Below are 18577 nucleotides of genomic sequence, written 5' to 3' on the forward strand. Positions count from 1 at the left end.
AGGTGTGTTGTCCCATGGCCCCTTGGGTCAAATTACACTTATCTGCCCTTTGTATCCCTGCCCCTTCTGGCCTTTATTTGGATGGAATTTTTTAAGAATAAGGGTCCCCCCAATAAGAGCCCACTTCTTAACGTGCTTATTCTCTCTCGCCAGCCTCTTCTGACTTTCTCTTGCTCTCCCATTTAGGGATCCTGAGGCCAAGAGAAGAGAAAGCTGTCCTGAAGCTCCTTTAAAGGTAAAGTGTGTGTGTCTCTGTTTTATTTGCTGTGCCTGGATATTCACACGAACAAACATAAGTTCAACTACCTGTGGGGGGTGGGAGAGAGAGAGAGGGGGGGGAGGTGGATACAATACTTTTATTTATTTTTATGTAGTAGTTAAGATAAAATGCAGTGCCTTACACATGCAAGTTGAGTGCTCTACCCTTAGCCACAAACCCCAGCCCTCAGCCCTCATTTATTGACAAATATCTTCTAGTATCTTGAATCAATCAGCAATGCAATAAATAATCGCCTATCCAAAATATTTTTTTCTTCAAATGGGTTACTTTACAAATATTTTATTCAGAATCAAATAAAACATTGAAAAAAAAGCCTCAGTAGAAATTAAATTAAGACCTTTGAAAAGAAAAGGGCCATTTTACTTTAGTGTGTTTCAATGTGTGTGAAGCAAAAAGCATAAAAAATAGATGTTTTAAGTATTAACTTTAAAAAAAATTTGGTATACAATACATAAAAAAACCATACCTCACATATTCTCATTTGTACAATTTAGTGCAACCAAGAACCTTAACTATGTTCTGTAACTTTCACTACTTTATGCTTCCAAACATTTTTAATCACCTCTAAAAGAAAATTTACCCATTACAATCCAAATTCTTGCCACCTTCTTGACCCAGGTAACATCTATTTTATGTCGTTTTTTCTATTTGTATGAATTTGCCTGGTATGGTTACTTCCTCCTTGGAATCATTTAGTATTTCTATAATTGTTTTAGGCTTTCTTCATATGGCATAATGTTTACAAGATTTACTTCCATTGTATAATGCATAAGAATTTTATTATTTTATAAAGATAGAATATTATTTCCTGATAGCCCACATTTTTGTAAATGCATGCATCTAAATATTTTTGTTGTTTGGGTGCTAAAGATTTAAACCAAAAGCAATATGCCACTAAGCCACACTCCAGCCTCTCTTATTTTTTTATTTAAAGACAGGGTCTTATTAAGACACTGAGGTTCCAAAAATACTAATTTGTAATTTGTCTAAAAATTTTCATATGTATGGTAGAATAAACTCTCGGGTTAATTAATATAATATTTATTTTAACAGTAACATTACAATCACAGAATTAGTGACTAGGCCTGAACTCATGTTTAAACCAACTTAATTTTAAATAAAATGATGTATTACTATGAAAAGACATGCACATGGCTACAAAAAAATCAATTTCAAGGATATTGATGCATATATATATTCTGTCTTCATAATATTATGTATACTGCCAACCCCCATTAAAAGCATTCCTAAATATATACCTCACGTGATAATTTTCCTTAATTTAGAACTTTTATATATTAACATCTATATTCATACATATTTGGACAAATACATACTTTTGACACTTCATGTATGCAGACATTCTCATTCACTGTCTAACACACACCCTGTTACAAAAGGACTTTTAGTCCAAATGCTAAATTCATTCTTCTTCCTAAATGACACTGCAAACATACCTACTGTCCCTGTTTCACTGCATGTTTCTTCTACATTGAAGTATCTGAGGTACAGGATCCTCTGCCATGGTGTATTGATGTCTATAGCACTCCTGTGCAGAACCTAATTCAACACTATGTATCCAAATCACAGGCCCAATGCCCTTCTATGTTTTAGATCTTACCTAGTTATAAATTTTCATCTGTACACTTCACCTATACATTCTTATAAATACTCCAATTTCCCAAAACAAATATTCACCCACCAGAATGACTCCTAACCCAAATCGACCATGATATTAACCCTAACCATACTCTGCTTTCTCAATCTAATTTCACATAAGAGCAGGATCCCTGGAGAAGATGTAGGCAGTAAAACCTGAGAGACATAATGTAATCTTGCACAGCAAATACCCTGGGATATGTCTGAATAAGCCTCTTTCTTCTCAATGCAGGGAAGATGGACAGAATCAGGCCTGTGTGGATAGCTGATCCCGGGCTCCTAATTCAACACTATGTATCCAAATCACAGGCCCAAAATATATAAATAAGTAAAAGAGCCAACGTCAGAGCCAATGGGATTAGTCAGCAGACCATCACACAGTATCTCTGTGATGGAAAGAGTCCAGGGATGCCTGACAGGCAATGAGCACCATCCTGGGACATCATATGAGAGGAAGCCAGGGGAAGGCTGTGCTGATAGTAGGGATTTCCTTTCCAGGTAGTATGAAGGAAGCTGTGGACTTGCTTTTTGGAGATGGATCATTCCATCTTAGGACTCCAGTGTCATTGAGTAAATTACTTTTTTGTGTTGCACAAATAGTAGTTCAGAGGATTAAATAAGTTAATACAATTAAAAATAAATCTCTCTACAAAATTCTAAAGAGGTAGACTGATTTTTCTGTGAAAGGTGAGCTAATTCATTCAGGAAGTACAATTTAAAATGAGCTCTGTCCCTTCTAAGTACATCTTTGTAAGTATTGGTGATGTAGCCTGGAGTTGAGTATTTGCTCCCTTTATGTAATATTCCAAAGATCTGGGTGTAAGTATAGCTTGAGTTTCTTTATCTTTTTAAAATCAAGCATGGTGCTTAGTTATCAGATACATTGATAGGAAAGAGTCGATACAAGAGCAAAACCCAGAAAGTGATATTTAAATATAAAATATTTAAATTGCCCATGATTGTCCTCTCTCATTTGTTTTTTAATGTGCAGGAGCATTCTGTGGCCTGAGAGTTAGACTTCAAATCTCATTCAATATATTGTAAAATATACTGTCATGGAAACCAGAGTTCATCTATTATTTACATTATCAAATTAACATTTTTTTGTCTTTCGATTAATCCAATACCATGTTAACATCTAAACTTTTCACTGATTGCAGAGATTATAATAACTAAGTAAACACTCAATTTTTTAAATTTTATTTTTAAAATTTTTTAATTTATTTTTTAAATAAATGATAGCAGAAAACATTACAATTCTTATGGCACATATACAGCACAATTTTTCATCTCAAGTTGTATATAAAATATGTTCACCCTAATTTGTATCTTCATACATGTACTTTGGATAATGATTTCCATCACATTCCACCATCCTTACTAACCTCCTGCCTCTTTCCTTCTCCTCCTACCCCACTGTCCTATTTAGAGTTCATCTATTCCTCCCATGCTCCCATTCCCTACCCAACTATGAATAGGCCTCCTTATATTAGAGAAAATATTTGGCATTTGTTTGGGGGGATTAGCTAACTTCACTTAGCATTATCTTCTCCAATACCATCCATTCACCTGCAAATGCTATAATTTTATTCTCTTATTGCTGAGTAATATTCCATTGTGTATATATGCCACATTTTTTTGTCCATTCATTTACTGAAGGGTCAATTCAATTATTTTAAAAAAGCCCAGTGGGCTTGCATATTGTTTTTCTGATCTGAAGAGACACAAACCCATTATGATTCAGGCTTCCTGCAGTAGGTACTTTGGAGGTCATAAACATAAAGGAAAAAGTCTTCTAGTTTCAAATCTACGTATTTCCATTATATATAATTTTAAAAAGTTAACAGCTCAGAATATGATAAGTAGTCATTAAAAAATGGTAATACTAAATTCACTATGTTTTTTTAGATTACTTTCACTGCATATTTAAGTTATTTTTTCCTAAGAGAGTAGCATTCAGCTGATTAGAATTAGTGTTTATGGTTGCAACTCTGATTGCATGTAATGAGTGTTTCAATGAATATTCCTTGATATTGCTACCAAACTTCATGCTCATTCCTGAAGTGTGATTTACAAAGCTTAATATATCAATACTTCTTCTGAAGGATTATTTATGTGTTTTCTCTTTTATGTGTATGATTTTTCTTTTATACTTATGCATTTGATTTATTTCTGTATTTGTGTTGTTTTCTATTGATTTTTGAAAAGTAATGAAGTATTTCTTAGCAACACTTTTATGACAAATAAAAGAAATGGGTCTTATGAACTGTACTGGGAAGGCTGAGTAGAGAAGTTTGGACAGGTTCAGGTGTTTCCAGTGACCAAAGACAGAGAGGCAGTTCCGAAGGGGCTGAGCATCATGGCAAGCGATCTTGTGGCCATATTTGAGTCAGTGATTTTTTTGAGTTTCTTACTGGAAGAGAAAAATTATTGTAGTGATAGTAATGGATTTGTATTATTATTCAACATAGAATTACATGCTCTTAAAGTTTATTTTTTATTTATACATGACAGTAGAATATATTTTAACATATAAAAGTAGAGTACAATTTCCCATTCTTTTGGTTGTACATGATGTGGAATTACATTGGTCGGGTATTCATCTTTGAACATAGGAAAGTGATGTCAGATTCATTCTAGTATCTTCCCTATTCCCATTCCCCCTCCCTTCCCTTCATTCCCCTTTATCTAATCCAAAGTAGTTCTGTTCTTCCCCTACCCTAGTGTGAGTTAGCATCCACATATCAGAGAGAACATTTTGCGTTTTTTTTTTTGGGGGGGGGGTTGGCTTATTTCACTTAGCATGATAGTCTCTAGTTCCATCCATATACGGGCTAATGCCATAATTTCATTTCTCTTTATGGCTTAGTAATATTCCATTGTACATATACTACATTTTAAGAGTTTATTTTTAAAAGCTCTGCTTGTGGTGGTTCTTCAGGAATTCCCATTTAAAGCCTAAGGGTAGGTAGGTTCCAGGTATACATTTAATAGAGTGGCCCTGACATGATATGCCTTACATTTTTATTTCAAGAAACATAAACTATTTAAAAGTTAACATCTCTCAATGCCTCCCCTAATTTTTTTTAAATTGATATATTTTTAAATACCTTCATTTTGTTTATTTATTTTTATGTGGTGCTCAGGACTGAACACAGTGCCTCACACAGGTGAGGCAAGCGCTCTACCACTGAGCCACAACCTCAGCCCCAAAATTGATAGATTTTAAGAAGTACAACTTATTCCCAATTATGAAAATTCATGTCATTAGATACAGGTAAAATTCCTTTTTTAAAGAGACACTTTTTATTGTTGTTTACTTTCAGGACAAGTTTAATTTGTAATTAAATATTAGTTCAATTTTAAAGCCTTTAACATGACTATCTTTTTGCACCAAAATATTTTCCTCTTTAATTAGAGGTTATAAGTTTACTTATTTGAATTCCCCATTAAAGAAGTACTCTCGGGAGATAGTAGAGGATAGGAAAGGCAGCAGAATACAACATATACTAGTATGGCAATATGTAAATCAATGGAAGTGTATCTGATGTGATTCTGCAATCTGTATACGGGGTAAAAATGAGAGGTCAAAACCCACTTGAATCAAAGTGTGAAATATGATATGTCAAGAGCTTTGTAATGTTTTGAACAACCAACAATAAAAAAAAGTACTCTCAATTTTAGCTTTTGACCAGAAATGCATATCTAAGGCATTGTTACTGAGATATATTTGGACTGACATGGTCCAACAATAATCATATTCTTGCAATTTTTAAAATTGTTTATTAATTTTTTATTAGTTGCTCATGACAATACAATGATCCTGACATATCATACATTTTAATCAAATGGGGTATAATTTCTCATTTTTCCAAGTCTACAGGTTGCAGAATCACATTAGTTATACGGCCACGTATATACATACAGCAACACTAGTGTCTATTTTATTCTGCTGCCCTTCCTATCTCCCCTTCCCCATCCCTCTCCTCCCATCACCTCTCTCTACCCAATCAAATGTGACACATTTCTCTTCCCCCCCTCACATCATCATACATGTATTTTTTATAATGATGAGGGTCTGCTTCCACCTTCTGTGCAATTGATACAGGTGAAATTTCTAACAAAATTGGATTTGACTGTTTACTTTGTTGCCATCAAAATTAAATTTGTATTTTCTAAAATTAAGAGTTAGTATGTTTCATATAAAAACTGATTGCTGAATATGCATTCTAAATAAAAACATGCTATAATATTAATTTTCACTTTTTCTTTTCAAAATCTTTCTTAAGAAACTTTCTACTCCACATTTATCCATTTAAATGTTAAAAAAATAAAAAATAAAAAACAACACCCACGAAACTATCTCCATGTGAGCTTTCACTCCACATTTTGCTTGTTCATGGACTCTAGGGACCATAGACTCTAGGGATCGTAGCTGACTCATAGCATTCAGATGCTGTTGCCTTCCAGCCTCATTGGCAACTTCTTATTCTGTCAGTCATGGGGGCTGTAGGTGCAGACCTAGATATCAGAGCCATGATCTTGGCAGAGGTGGTTGAAATTGACTAGAAAATCATATCAGAGTTTTTTTTTTCTTTTCTACTTCCCCAAGTGCTTGCATAAATGCTCTTATCCAAGAAAGGACTGCTTTGTTCATAACTCAGATGCTGAAATTGTGAACTCTAAAGCTGAAAGTGGCCACCTGCATTTGTGATCCCATTGGAAACAGTAGAAATTGTAAACTTCTTTGATTGCAACTGTATCAAAAGTGTCAGTGAGAATGCAGTATCAATTTTTTTTTGCATAACGAAAGTAGATAGATACAAATGGAACTGATTTGATTGTTCCTCTTTTCCTTGTAATTCTCAGCCTTACCAATGCCATTGAATATGTTTCCACAGAACATGGAGTGCAATCATCTGTCATCATTTCCATTTATCTAATCCAAAGTACTTCTATTCTCCCCTTACCCCATTGTGAGTTAGCATAAGCTAATCTGTGTTATGCATTCTGTAGAAACTGTACTTTGAATTTTGTATTTTAACATTTTTACCTCATCTGTTGGTGGATCCAGGAAAATATTTGCCTAATACTTCCAATACTAGTCATTGCTGAGCATTTTATAAACTCTTGTTAACACTAAGATACTTATTTCTCACTTCCATACAGTTAGTAGTATATACATTTATGTTATGAGCATCAGGAAGATAAATAAGAATATAAAAATGATTAGGTAAGGGAAAATATTTAAATTTGTCCATAAGATACTCAATAGCTTTTTACAACATGAGGATTGACAATTTGAATTCTGAAATTTCCCAAATAGGGTATGATATAAAATTTATTGGATTTTAATTCAAGAAATGTTTTTTAAAAAACTTAAAAGAGTAAATGATAATTTAAAATATCTGAAAGTATGTCAATCTCTGATACAAATCAGAATATTACTAAATATTCAAGGTGAATCTTACCCTCATATTTTTTCCATAGAACCTAGGTTTGTTTTTTGTTTTGTTATGTTTTATTTTTTTATTTTCATCATTAAGCACAGGCAGATGCCTAATGGAATTGGCCTATGTTCCATCAAGTAGGTCAATTCAAATCACAGCAAAGGGACTTGCAAACTAGATTTCTATAAGGTGGATGAAATACAGGGATGATTTTGCCTTTGCACATCAGATATTTAATTCTATTTAATTTTTCTAAAAAGTGTAGACCTATGAGGGCCAAGAATTTTTTTTTAAGCTAACATTATTTTTATCCTGAGATAAAGAAAGTTTTTTTGTTTGTTTGTTTTTAACCCTGATAGATGCACTATGGGTGTGAAGTGCTGTGGACAGGCCAAAGGTAAAAATTTGTGTTTTCATTATGTTCATGTGATAGCACACAGCCCTTTCTTGGCAGTTACATAGCTTTATTTAGTCAGCTTTTACAAACTGCAAAATGGTAGCATGGGGAAGCAACTTGAAACAACAAGGTTTGGACAGAATCTGCCCTGGAGTAATTATATGGAAGGTAAGCATTCATCTGCTTTTGTTCTTTTCTGCTCCTCCTCTAGTTTAAGAGCCTCCATATTCTCCATAGAGCTTAAGTTACCAGATGAGATAAACAGAATAAACTGGCCAGGTTTGTTATAGTCAGCAGCCTTCAGAGAGGCAGTGTTAGGTGTGACTTTGTCTCCAACTATGACAAATTATAGAATTACCCTCAGAATCTGGACTCTGCTGGACTCAGTTGCCTGTTTTGGATGGTTGAACACTTTCCAGGAATGCTTAGATTCATTAGTGCTGTTCCTTCCTTGCAAGATGGTATTTGGATGCACAGGACGGTCTCCTTCCGTTGTGGAACTGTATAATAGGAGGAGTCATCATGGTATACATCAACTCCTCATGCTGGTCCTTGGCTCTTGCTTGTGCTGAGGAAGTTTGCCTGTCCTTAACCCTGAAGACTAGTTGCATCTTCTCCTGAAGCCTATGGTGGACTTTCTAAGTGTTCCCAGGGAGCAGTCATCATCCTGTGCTGAATGTGTCCCATGTCATTTGGCTTATTGCTGATGGTGTGGTGGCCTCCCTGAAGTCTATGAGTTTCATTTATGGCCTGAGCAGAAAGTCAGGGCCTGGATTATGTTTACTTTGCCCCTGTCATGTTGACCTTCTGTTTAGATTCTGTTAAACTCAGCTTACTTCTTTGCCTCCTTTTGATGACGTTTTGATGGAAATTCTGAGTCACTCTGAGCCGGTGGAAAAAAGTACTGATTTGTTTGTCCTGGCAGGTTAGGCTCAGAACTGACCTATCAGCTCAGCTGCAACAACTAGTCACTTTGTCCAACGAAACCACAGAGGACATGGAAAATTAAAGCTTTACCTGGCCAGGGAGTGTAAAACCAGGAACTGCAGTCTGTCTCTGACTTGGCATGGTCCAACATGTGATTTTTCAGCTTTACTATGGTGTGATAGTGATTTGCATTCTATAGAAACTGTACTTTGAATTTTATATTTTAACATTTCTTGGGCCACATAATCTACTATTAAGGTTGAACAACCTGTCCTCTATAGCATATTGTGGTATTTGGTAGCTTAGGTGTATTTAATGCATTTTTCCATTTACAATGTTTTTAAATGATGGGTTCATCACTTTGCAATGCCATGTGAAGGAATATTAGTATTTCGAAAAGGGTGGTAATTGCTGATGACCACTGCCCCTACAAGATCATATCCCTAAATTCCATAGGGAAATGAAGCAAAAGCCTGCCTGTGATTTTCATATATTCCTCTGACTCTTCTGATCTTCTGGGCCTTTGTTCCTGAGCAAGGAGTGTGGATTACTTTCCCACCATGTGTTAGGCATTTCTTTCTCCTGAGCAGCCTGAAGTCATCACATCCTACTTTCCTCTTTTCTGAATTGTTCATACTCTCTCTGGATTATCTGGGACATAATAGAATAATGATACCTGCCAAACAGCAATAACTAAAGGCAAGGAATGACAATTACAGCAGCTTATTTCAAAATTATTTCTTTGTATATGATCTGTGTGGTTAGTATAACATGGTGACCACAATTTTTCCATGAAAGTTTTCCAATCATCTGAGAGTAAGTAGTACTTAAGGCTCACTTGGTACCTTCCCAAATGGTGCTGGGAGGCCTTCTTGGGACCAACCACATTCTAACCTAGTTGGATAGCAAATTCTACTTCTTTTCTTTTTCAAAATAACTATTCTTATTTTTTAGATTCTTATATTATTTCTGATGCACTGCAGTACATTGAGAATATTAGTGTGTGCTCTTTTAATAACCAAGATGTCTTTGTTTACTTAACCTGTTTAAGAATGAAATGCTTGACCCTATGGAGGTGTATTTTGCCCATGCCTTGCCATACTTTCAATGGCTCTTCATCCATGCACAAACAACTGCATTTCGTCTTCTGTGGACTGAGAGATTCCCCTTTTCTCCATTCAGGGATCCTGGTAAAAGGCCTATCAACAAAGGGGGCCTTCATTCCTGGCCAAAGGCTGAGGTTGAATTAGCGACCTTTCATGAGGCAGTTGGGATCACTACAGTGCGTGGATCCTTTTTAAATCAAAGCACAAGGGATTCCTAAACAGCAGATCTAATTTGAAGCATAGAAATTGCTCCAGACTAATGGAATGTCTCATTTTGCTGAATGTTAGTGGAGACCTTCCTGAGTAAAGGTTGACTATAAGACTGTTTCTGGAACTCCCTCACCTCTCTTCCCCATAATCCTTTAAGTATCACTCCTATTATGTTGCTCCATGGAAATAAGGTCAAATGTCACACTACGGGGACACATGCCCCCTCTTGGAATATTCTTTATGAGTGGAATTCACTGTTTTTGAAGATTGGATCTCCTCTACTGGACCTCCTCTTGAACCTCATGTGTATTATAACAATATATATCCTATGACAGGGAATCTACTTGTGCCTCTTTTCTCCCAAGACCCTCACAGCACATTTAAAAATTGCAGTGAATTAACCTATCATAGTATCCTTAGAGAAAATGTCTTTCCATCAATGGGATTTTTTTTTCCCAGAATCATTTGGCAGATCATACAAATAAATAGAGTATTTAGTTCTCATGGAATTATTTCTGAGGGCCTCACCCTTGAATTTCATGCCATGGATGTATACTACATTTAATTTTTGAAAAAAAAAAACAGTGACTAACTAACTTCCTTAGGAATAGTAACAAAAAGCTCTCAGATTTGGGGTACCTGGCCTCCTGCTTGCTGGGCAGACTCCCAATTGTTATGAGGATATCAAAGGAACATACTACTGTTCTGACCTCCTGTGTGACAATCTGAAATCTTATGTATTGAAGTAACTCAGGGGACCTCTGGAAGATGCACAGAGATGCTTTCATTGACCCTGATCAGATCTTTGAACAACACCTAGTAAATGTGAGGATTCTACATGATAAAATCAGGTTGGTGGCATACCTATTCATGTATAAATTAGATACTGTATATATTCAGATTGTCTATAGGCTTTCTAGGCAATTCTAGTTTTATTTTTAATGTGAAAAGTTAGCAGAACTGTTTTAGAATTTGTCAGTAAAGAACTTCCAACAACTAAGACCTGAAAGCACCAGATCAACACAGATCTTCAAAATGTCATGGTGCCTCTCTGGCCTCTTCCTTTTCAACTTGTCCAGGAGACTGTTCACATGAAAAAACAGAGTAACACACAATATTGGTAGATTTTTGCCTATGTAGGAAGAGCTACAGAAGTGCATATCAAATGCCAAAAGGCACTGAAAGTTGTTGCTGGGGATGGTACACACAAAACTTCAGGAAGCTAGTGGTGACCTCTCATGATGTGTTCTCAAACCAGGCTCCTTTTCCCCCCAAAACAGCATGCCAGTCACTGAAATGAGTTTTTTAAAGGAGCAAGGGTTTATCCACAAGTTGGCCAAGCATGAAGATGGGAAGCCTAAGTCTCATATTGACCTCCTGGGAATAGGGTTTGGGGACATTTATGGGATATGGAAATAGGGTATTTAAGGTGTGGGCATAATTGGAGGTGAGGTAATCAGTGGTTTTTATAGGTGTAATCAATCTTCATGGCTCTTCCTGGTTTGTGTATTCAGAAATTGTCAGCATTAGCATGATATGAGAGTGGAGGTTTGGCCTTTTGATATCAATAGGACACCCATTGCATACCTGAACAGCCCCATTGGAAGAGTCCTTTTTAAAAAAAAACAAACAAAAAAATAAAACAAAATTAAAAAACAGCCTTCTCGTGCCTGAAAAATTAACTAGGTAACCATTATCATTGTTACACCTGTGTCAGAGGTGCTGCCTACAGCAAGGCTAGTAGGAGACTAATATTATTTTGCTAAACTGAGTGACCTTCAGAGTTAGTGATTTTTAAAGGTAACTAAAAGAAGTAACTAAGCAGGGAGTATAAGGTCTCAGAGTCAGAGAAGTACAAAGGCTTGATTAGTGTAAGTGAGAGTAGGCCAGCTGTGTTTGCTGTAGGCTAGTAATTGTCAAATTTAGGGTTTGTTCTTCCCTTGGAGACTTGGGACAAATTCTTCTGATGATTAAGTTCTTGAGAATGATCTGAGTGGGGAATATGAGGTTGACCTTGATGGAGCCTTTGTGCTTCAGAAGATACATTTTTACCATTGTAGGTCGTCCTTTTACTACATGCCCAAGGGATGATTGATTGTGGCCCATCTAGCAACTGTTTGGTTTTAAATGTACTTTTTTTGCCTCTGTATTTCTGACATTTAATTGAACATCTCAGATTGATCAATATAAACTTATTTTCAATTTATTTTTGAATTGCTTATTCGCAGAGCCACTGTAGAGTATGTATGCACTTCATTAGAAACTGTTTTACCATTAGGTTTTTTGATTGTGATTTTTTAAATTATGGATGTACTTTTTTGGGAAATTGCACACCAGCTCAGGCTTCTGGAAAATTGCAAGAAACATGGAGAAGCGAGTCAGAGAATACCTAGATGGCTCTAGAGAAAAGATTCTGCATTTTCTACACCCTGGTAGCCAGAAAGCCTGCATGTAGATAACTGGAATTGTTCACTAAGGAATCAAAGCTAAAGTAAATACTTTTGTAAATTCCAGGGTCATATGCAAAACCTCAGGTGTAAAGCCCAGAGATCTCTGAGAGAGTGAGCAAGTACCATGCATTCAACTGTTTGCATCTTCCTATAAACACTGCCTATTGTCTGCCCTCTAACTCACACTGGTTATCTAGAAACCCAAATGAGACACCTGTGAATTCAGATGCAGTTAATTGAGGAAAGAAACAGAGCTGGTTCCTGTGCAATTAGAAACAATGTTAACAGTGGGGGAAAACATACCTTGGCTACAATTCCAACTTGGCATTTATTTGAGTGAAATCTGGATACCCTGAAGTTGGGCAAATCTGTGCTCTTATGCTTGTCAGTGCTTGCTTTGCAGGCACAAGGCCCTGGGTTCAATCCCCAGTACTTACACACAGACAAAAAAAATAGAGGAAGGCATGCAATTATTTTTACCTTTCATCTCTGAGTAATTTTCCTCTCTTTAAAAAGCTGACACTCTGACACTCTTTAGGGCAGTGTATTCCCAGGGGCCACCAAAGCATTGGCCCGAGTAATGAAATCATCTTTGGCCCGAGTAATGAAGGCAGGGAAAGTTCTGAGCTTTTCACATGATTGTGGCTAGTTTTGTTTTCTTCATTTTCTCATCTTCTTCTCCAAATTATCCAGTATTTTTGAGTTACCTCCTGAGGAACCTGTAGTAAAACTGGCAGATGACTGATTACTAATCATGGAATTGCTGCAGATTGCAACACTTGGTGTGACCTCTTGCTGTAATTTCCATGAGGGCAGCAATACCTGCTGCAGGCAGCCTGACTGTTTTCCATCAGGTTATGGTACCTAGAGGAGAATTATTAGGCACTTCACACATCTTCTTATTGGGTCTTTACACAGGGGGAATAATGTTTCTGTGGCAGATGGTTTCCCAGATTTTAGGACCTTGCTCTGTCCAATTGGGGCCCTGTGGACATGTTTTTATTTCTATAAATAGGTTTTTGTTGTTGTTGCTTTTGTTTTGTTTATTCTGCCAAGCTTTCTTTGAAGAGGCTGAAGGTTGTGAAGAGGAGGCAATAGACAAGTAGCATATGCTGTGGGCAGTGGGAGAGCTATGGTGATAGAAATAGGTAGTTTACAAAATGAAAAAAAAAGAGATGTGTTAATAATATGTTCATTTCCTCTTACCCATGAAGACATGCAAGATACAACAGTGTGCTACAAAAAATATTTGCCAGTACCATTGCTTAGAACAGTATTTTCCCAAAGGTGCCATACTAAAAACTGCTTTTCATTTTAAATTTGTGCATCTTGTTTGAAATTTCAGATTAAAATGTAAATAGCATATGAGATCTGTGATATCACAGGATAGCAAGAGCATAAAACTAAAGAAAGAGAATTATGAAACAAACAAAAGAAATTATCATAGCTGAGTGCCTGGTGAATGCCAGAGACCATGCTCTGTGTTTTATGCACATTTATTCCCTGAATCCTCACATGGGCCCTGCTATGTAAGAATAAAGAGATTGTGTGAGAAAGGACACCAGTTGTACAGTGTAACCTAGATCATTATGAAGTCACAGGCCATCAGCTGCAGGACCTACACAAAAACTGTTTTGTCACAGCCAGCATGAGGGATTCAGGTGAGAGATGCAATTGTGACTGTGAAGTTAAGATGATTCAGCATGTGGATTCTCTTTCTCAGGGCACAGGGGAAGCAGGTTCTCTCAGTGTAGGCAGGTGCATAAAAATGACTAATCCCTTTCAAGATTTGTTTCTGTGAAATTAAGTCAGTGTCTAAAAGCATCTGTATTTTAATTTTCCAAGAAATGAGAATCCAACAGGATTGTTTTTTACAGGGCTATGGGCCTGTGCAGGACCTTGTGCATGCTAGGCAAGTACTGTACCACTGAGCTATACTTCCAGCCCCAGGATCAGTGCTTTAAGTTCCCTAAAGATACCATCTACACCACTTAACACAACCACTGTTTTGAAATTAATCTCAAGGAGACACAGAGGTGAACAGATGGTGTGCCAAAATACCTATTTACTCATTCTTTTTTTAAAAATATTTTTTAGTTGTTGATGGACCTTTAATTTATTTGTACGTGGTGCTAAGGACCGAACCCACATGCTGGGCAAGTGCTCTGTCACTGAGCCACAACCTCAGCCCCCCAGCCTATTGCCTCATTCTTAACAATCATGATCCAGCTCACGTAAATAGATGAGCACATGACACATCATGACACCTACATTTTATGGAATACTGAAATATGCAGGCTCTTTCTGTTAAAAGAATGAAATAAATATACTTATTGATAAACAATATTTAAGAAACATTTGGTAAAGCACAGAAAAACAATGTATTACTGTTGGGAGGTGCCACTCAGGAAACGAGTGCCCGTTAGCCTGGAGTGATGAGAATATGGAGATGTGGCAAGCCAGCCATTGTCCATGTGTGTGAAATATGGGCATCAAGCACACAAAGTGGACTGAACTGATGTTGTCCCTCTGTTCTCTGGTCTTTTGCTTGCTTTGCCATAATCCCCACACACTCATGAGATGGGCATGGCCTCCCTAGATGTCAGTCAACCTGCTGACAGCAGACACCATGAGGCTAGATTCAATCCCCTGAAACCTGACCCCTTGCCTCATTTGAATGTCCTCTCCACTTTTTTTTCTTAATAGTAATCACAGCAACTTGAAACTGTGTTTCTATAACCAGGGTTAAGCAATTCTCTTTCTTTCTCTCTCTCTCTCTTTCTCTCTCTCTCTCTCTCTCTCTCTCTCTCTCTCTCTCTCTCTCTCTCTCTCTCTCTCTCTCTCTCTTTTCATGGACCTGTAAGGTCAGAGGAGCCATCACAGGACCCAAATAAAAAGGTATATTTCTGTCTCGGTGTGGTTATTTCATGCAGCTTAGTTCACCTGGAGTGACCTGAGTGTTTAGTTGTGAGATATGACATACTACATTGTGCGATGATTTGATATTCTTGAGATTAACATATACATTTTTGTGCACATAAATGTATGGAGTATTTCTGGAAAAATACTTAAGAAATTATTAATGGAATTTCTTTTTCTGGGTATAGAAGTAGAGGTAAAGAACATAAAATTATTTCCAGTTTTAAACCACATGCATGCATTGCTATTCAATTAAATACTAGGATTTGAAATGAATAAAGAGAAAAATACTTTATAGAATTTAAAATATATATATAGCATTCAAATTTCTATTTTAACCTTTTTAAAAGTATGTACTTCAGTTGTGTTTAAAACGCTTACATTGTTAGGCTACAGATCTCTGGAACTTTTTTATCTTGCAAAACTAAAATTTGGTACCACTGAACATTAATTCCATCCCTTTGTCTTTTGGAAGCAACTTCTTTGTTTCTATGAATTTGAATATTTTAAATACTTTCTACCAAGTGAAATTATACAGTGTATATTCTCTTATTACAGACTTATTTTGCTTAGCCTATTGTCTTTAAGGTTTATCCATGTTACAGCATGTGATTGGATTTCCATTTTTTATAAGGCTTCCTATATTCCACTATATGTACATTCCACATTTTCTTCATCCATTAATGTGTTCATAGATACTTTGGTTGTTTCTACTTCTTGGCTACTGCAAATAATGCTTTGGTGAATATGGGTATACAAATATTTCTTTGATATCTGGATTTCAATTTTTTTTATATACACACACACACTCAGAAGTAGGATTGCTGGATTAGATGGTAGTTTTTTGTTAATTTATTTGGAGTAACTTTCATGTTTTCCATAGTGGTTGCATTATTTTGCTTTTATCAACAGCCCATATGGATTGTAATTACTTTGCACTCTTCCCATAAAATTGTTTTCATTCATTTTCTTTACCCATTGAAATATAGTAAGTAGTTCTTTCTTATCTATGTTTTTATTTCTGTGTTTTGTTACTATGGTCAACCATTTCTTAAAAACACTAACATTTGTCTTTATTCTTTGAAGAGATACCACAATCACATAAATAACATTTATTGTATAATTATACTAGTTCCATTTTATTATCAGTTGTTGGTAATCTCTTACTGTGTCTAATTTATAAATTAAACTTTATTGAAATTGTGCATGTATTGGCAAAACCTAGTATATTTAGGATTTGGCATTATTGGGCCTCCTCTGGGGTGTCCAAATTTGGCTCCCTTTGGGATGGGGGGCTATTGTACCCTTAGGATGTGTAGGGAGAGGAAGTCTGCAAATGCAAGTTTTTTTGAGTTTGAGAACCCTTATTTATTGTTGCATTTTCTTGTTGGATTTTCCAGAAACACAAGGCTCTGGCTTCAGCTTATCCAGGCCAGGTGTATTTAAAACAATAGTCCTGAGAAGTGAGGTGCTGTTGCCCCTCAGATGAAGGGCAGGCCTGCTGCTGCTGTCCTTCCTGTGGCTCAGCGTTCCTCTGCTGTGGAAAGCCCTGCTGTGTGCACCAGCACACATGCTACACTCTGGGTCACTACTTAGGGAGGCTCAGCAAATCCACATGATCTTCACTGAGCCTAGTCTCCTCTGTTGTGGGAGGTTTCTAAAATCCTGCCACTGTCTAGAGAGTTTCCTGGATTGGAAGATCTACAGCTTCCTAACTAAGCTTTCCATTATGCATCTAAAGCACTTTCAGTTATTTTTTTCTCTGGGTCTTCCATGTTGATCTCTTCCTTCAATTGCATGTTTGACATAAATTTTGTCATATATAACATACATATGATAATGGCTAGAAGACATTATTTCTACTCATTTTGCAAAATTTAATAAATTAAAATTAAATTAAGTTGATACATTTAAAAAACTCATTGCTTTTTGAAATTATTGGTTAAGTGATTATTTAGTCTTGAGTATCCTTCATATCAATACAATCTAAATCATTTATCTCTACCATGAATATATTCCTAATACAAGCTCTTCGATTAAAAAATAAAAATAAATACCACCACATTTTTTTAAAAAATTGTTTTTGTTATGGTACCAGGGATTGAACTCAGGGACACTCTACCACTGAGTCACATCTCAGCACTATTTTGTATTTTATTTAGAGACAGAGTCTTCCAGAATTGCTTAGCACCTCGATTTTGTTGAGGCTGGCTTTGAATTCACGATCCTCCTGCTTTAGCCTCCTGATCTGCTGGAATTACAGGTGTTTGCCACTGTGCCCAGCTACCTTTTTTTAAATAAAATTAGTACATTATCATTATAAATAATATTGGGGTTCATTTTGACATAATTATACAAGCATAAGTATAATTTTTTCCACTTCAGGCCCCAGTACTTCTCCTTTTCCTCCCCTCCTCGCTTCCGTTTCTTTTTCTGTACTGGTTTTCTTCTACTTATTTATAGTTTTGTTAAAAATAGTCTTATCAGATATAAATAAAATATATTTCTTCTTAAAAGATAAAAGGACAAGTCCTCTAGGGATGTATCTTGCTATTACATCTGATATGGTGTCTTTGTAAATACCTGCAATGACAGTTTCAGGACAACAGCATGCAGCTCACCTTCTGTTCATATCCTAGGTAATCTCTTCTCCATGATTTATGATTGGAAAGACTTTCTTTCACTTTGTCCTTAAGAAAGAAAACAGGTCTTCACTTGCTAAGAGCTGAGGGAGAGCACAGTTATGAAAAAAAATATTAAAACATCAGGGCACTTTTCTAAAAGTAGCAGCAAACAAAGAAGAATGGCAGGCAGAAGAAATGCCAGAACTTTTCTTCAAAATATGTCTGCAACACACTGAGCAATGCTCAAAATAAATCACATTTCCTGTTCATCATGCAAATGCAAGTTTTTGGGTTTGAGCACCTGTCTTCTATTTTATATTTGTTTTTTCTTTATAGAAGTTTGAATTTTAAGAATTCTATACAATTCTGTATTGCAAAAAAAGTTTTAGAGCTATCAGAAAAGATTCTAAGAAGTGAATATAGAGGCTGGGGTTATGACTCAGCAGTAGTGTGTTCACCTAGCATGAGCAAGGCCCTGGGTTTGATCCTCAGCACCACATAATAATAAATAAACAAAAATAAAGGTATTGTGTAAAACTAAAAAATAAATATTTT

The 18577-nt window shown here is 36.1% G+C and overlaps 1 long non-coding RNA gene across 4 annotated transcripts in view; it reads left to right on the plus strand.

The window, feature by feature from the left end:
- LOC144376218 (uncharacterized) overlaps window positions 1-18577 on the plus strand; it is a 107518-nt gene that overhangs the window by 28155 nt on the left and 60786 nt on the right. For all 4 annotated transcript variants that reach the window (XR_013436455.1, XR_013436457.1, XR_013436456.1 and 1 more), the window contains exon 3: window positions 187-235. This is a non-coding gene — a long non-coding RNA (uncharacterized LOC144376218). The remainder of the gene's footprint in view (window positions 1-186; window positions 236-18577) is intronic.

Source organism: Ictidomys tridecemlineatus, chromosome 3, assembly GCF_052094955.1.
Source record: "Ictidomys tridecemlineatus isolate mIctTri1 chromosome 3, mIctTri1.hap1, whole genome shotgun sequence".
NCBI lineage: Eukaryota > Metazoa > Chordata > Mammalia > Rodentia > Sciuridae > Ictidomys > Ictidomys tridecemlineatus.